Below are 3224 nucleotides of genomic sequence, written 5' to 3'. Positions count from 1 at the left end.
CCTGAATTTATTGTCTATTTTAAATCAATTTAAAAAAAATCCTAGCCAATAATTATTTCCCCAAGATTAATCATTTTGTGTGAATAATTTTATTTTTAATTTCTCATATTTGCACCAAAACAATAATTAAGGGATTTTTGCATTTTTTACCAAATTTATCTTTGGTATTTAAAAGACTAATTGCATATAACTGCAATTATAGTCTACTTTAAGATTAATAGCATTTTTAATAATTGGTAAAATTAGTTCCAGATTATTTTTAGATTAATTATTATATAGTATTGTTGGCTCAAGTGTTTTTAAAATTTACTTTTAAAAATCATTATGCTATTTTATATAAAATAAAAGGGGAAAATGGCTAGTTAACATTTAGCCCATTCGCTATTTCAAATTACAGCCCTTTTTTACCTTTCAATTTTAACCTCAAATTTGCCCCAATTTCAGTCCCCCCAAATCGGACGAGCCCAAATCCCCAAATTAAACCCGACCCATAACCCAATTAAAAAACACCGCTCGGGCTCAATATTCAATCCAGGTCGTTGATCATTCTTGGATCAACGGCCATTAATATTCCCCCTTTCCTTTTAATTTACCAACCCCCCCCCCCCCCAAAACCTTAATCACTTCCACCTATCAGCCGCTTCGAACCCCCTCGTCTCTAAAACTCTCTCGAACCCTCCTGGAACCCTAATCGCTCCGACCCCTTTTCCACCGAAATCCCATGCGTCTCAGGCTCATGGACCGGTCTGTAACTCCACCCTTTTCACCATTAGACCTATCCATTCAAAGGCTGTGAAGCCTGAACTATCGATGGTTTCTCTTCAAGAAATCTTCTCAGATTTGTAGATTCTATGCGCTTTTCTCGGCCACTTACTCCGTCGTATTCAAGCAATATGAGCCTTTTCGAACTCAGGATCTGACTTTCCTCAAGACCTTTCTCATTTCTAGGCTTTCTACAACAACCCTTAAGGTTCGGAGGTTCTTTAATTGCTTATTCTTTAGATGCTGGAACATGTATGTGTTCTATTGAACTTTTTAAAAGGTTTTTCCCCAAATTCTCTTTTTTCAAAAATCGTTTAATTTCGATTTAGGGGTTTCCCGAAAAGTTTCTTCTAAATAACCTTCTGATTCTTCTTTTGTTCTTTCTTCATGGTGTTTTGTCCGGTTTTCTTTACTATGCATGTAATGTTCTTCTACTTTCTTTTCTCCTATGCTCACATGTTAATTCTTGCTATATGTGTTTACGATTAATTCTTTTGATTTTGTTGGGTTACTGTCATATGTTGTTTCTTACTAGCATGATTCATTTGTTTTGCCTAAGTTTGTATCTTTTTCTCTTGAACTTGTTAATTCGTGAGTTTTTCAAACGTGTTTCCCATTTGGCTCTTAACTGTGTATCTTGTTTTTGTTGTTTCTCATGAGTCTTAACGGAGAAGGACTCCTGAGCCTCTATCAAGGGGCTGCTTTCAAATCTCTAATTGTCTGACTCAATTCGAAAAACCTAAGATTTAGGGGTTTCTTGGCAATTTTGAATTCTTGTGTGCGAGTTAGGGTTCCTCTTTGGGACCCTGGACTCATTCAGACTCAACCTTCGTGAGTCCATACAAATTTGGACTTGTACCACTTTTGCTTATGATTCTGAACCCCTCTTTGATTAAACCTCTTCTAAATAATTTGACAATCCCTTCTTGAATTTTGTGCTTTTATATATAAGGACTCTGCTTTCAAAAGTTTTTCCAACTAATTGGATTGATTCCGAAATCCTCTTGATGTTATAAACGTCAATTACCACACAAGAGGGGGGGGGGTGATTTGTGTGGTACCTAATTTCGCGTTAGAAGAACCGTGGTTCTTCTAAGTGTTCTAAACTATAGGCAGTTGCGGAATAATAAATGCTGAAAGTAAAGTGCACAGAGATTTTTACGTGGAAAACACTGGCTCAAAAGGTGAAAAAACCACGACCTACTACTCAGTAGGATTTTCCCAAACTCCACTAAAATCACTGAGCCAAAAAACTGCATTTATCAAAACTCTTTGTAAACCTAAGATTAACTCTAATCCCAGTGTAGCACACAGCCTCAACTGTTGCGACACTTTCAAGTTAACTCTAACTTGAATACTCAATATACTATTACAATCTTCTATGAAAGCTGAAAGGTACAATATGAAACCTACTACAATTGAACTAGACTTAGATAAACACAATGACGAAACTGGTTCTTCTTCTTAGTTCATTGTAGCTTCAGACGTGCACACTTGTATCTCGCATATGCTTGCTTGCAAAATCAGACTTGATCTTTTGCTCTCAAATTGCTTAACTTCTCGCTTATGTGCAAATCACTGTAAAGAGACAATCGTTATTTATAGAGTTAGTAATCAGAGTTTGATAAGAACTCGAATTGTGGATCCTTTGACAATTCGAGTCCAAGAACAACTCCTAACTCCTAATCCATATTCTTGATCCGGATGTAATTCTCTTTTCATAAGGAGACTCAAAACTCCTTATCCTATATGCAATCTTTCGATCAGTTCAGAAGATATTCATCAAGATATTGCTGCTTGATCTTAAGGACTTATCTTTCGTCACGTGACCTCAATGTGTATGGGCCATAACACTGTGTCTCCTTAGATGAACCTGGTCCTTTACTAGTTCGTTTGTCATTCCTTCAATACTTTCAAACTGATCTTGGGCCAACAAATTCCCCCTTTTTTGATGATGACAACTCTGTGCTTTTACTGATTATAGAACCTGTGGAACTCAGCTAAAATATCATCACTCAAAAATTTACTTATCATTAAGGGCCAGATTTAATTGTCATAAACATCACTGTTCAGAAAATAGACACAATTTCTTTAAGCACAATCTTCCCCCTTTTGGCATCATCGAAAAGTTGCATAAATATGTGAATCCCAGAATATAATCATTACTCAATGGCCACTGGGCAACTGCAAGTGAAAGCATGCTTTAGATAATCAAAATCAACTTGACAAAAATAACTATTAAGAGCAGAATCATCACAAAACAAGAGATCTCTCTCTTTTTCTGCGGGACTGAGGTACATATTTCTCCAGAAAAAGAGCGGAGAACTGCTGCCAAGTCAGAGGTGCTGCACCGACAGGCCTACGCCTCTCAAAGTCCTCCCACCAAGTAAGAGCAGTCCCCGTGAACTGAAAGGTAGTAAATGCCACACCACTCGACTCAAGGATCCCTGCCGTACGAAGCA

Source organism: Nicotiana attenuata, chromosome 10 (genome assembly GCF_001879085.1).
Source record: "Nicotiana attenuata strain UT chromosome 10, NIATTr2, whole genome shotgun sequence".
Taxonomy (NCBI): domain Eukaryota; kingdom Viridiplantae; phylum Streptophyta; class Magnoliopsida; order Solanales; family Solanaceae; genus Nicotiana; species Nicotiana attenuata.
The sequence above is the reverse complement of the archived record's forward strand: the minus strand, read 5'-3'. Positions refer to the sequence as shown.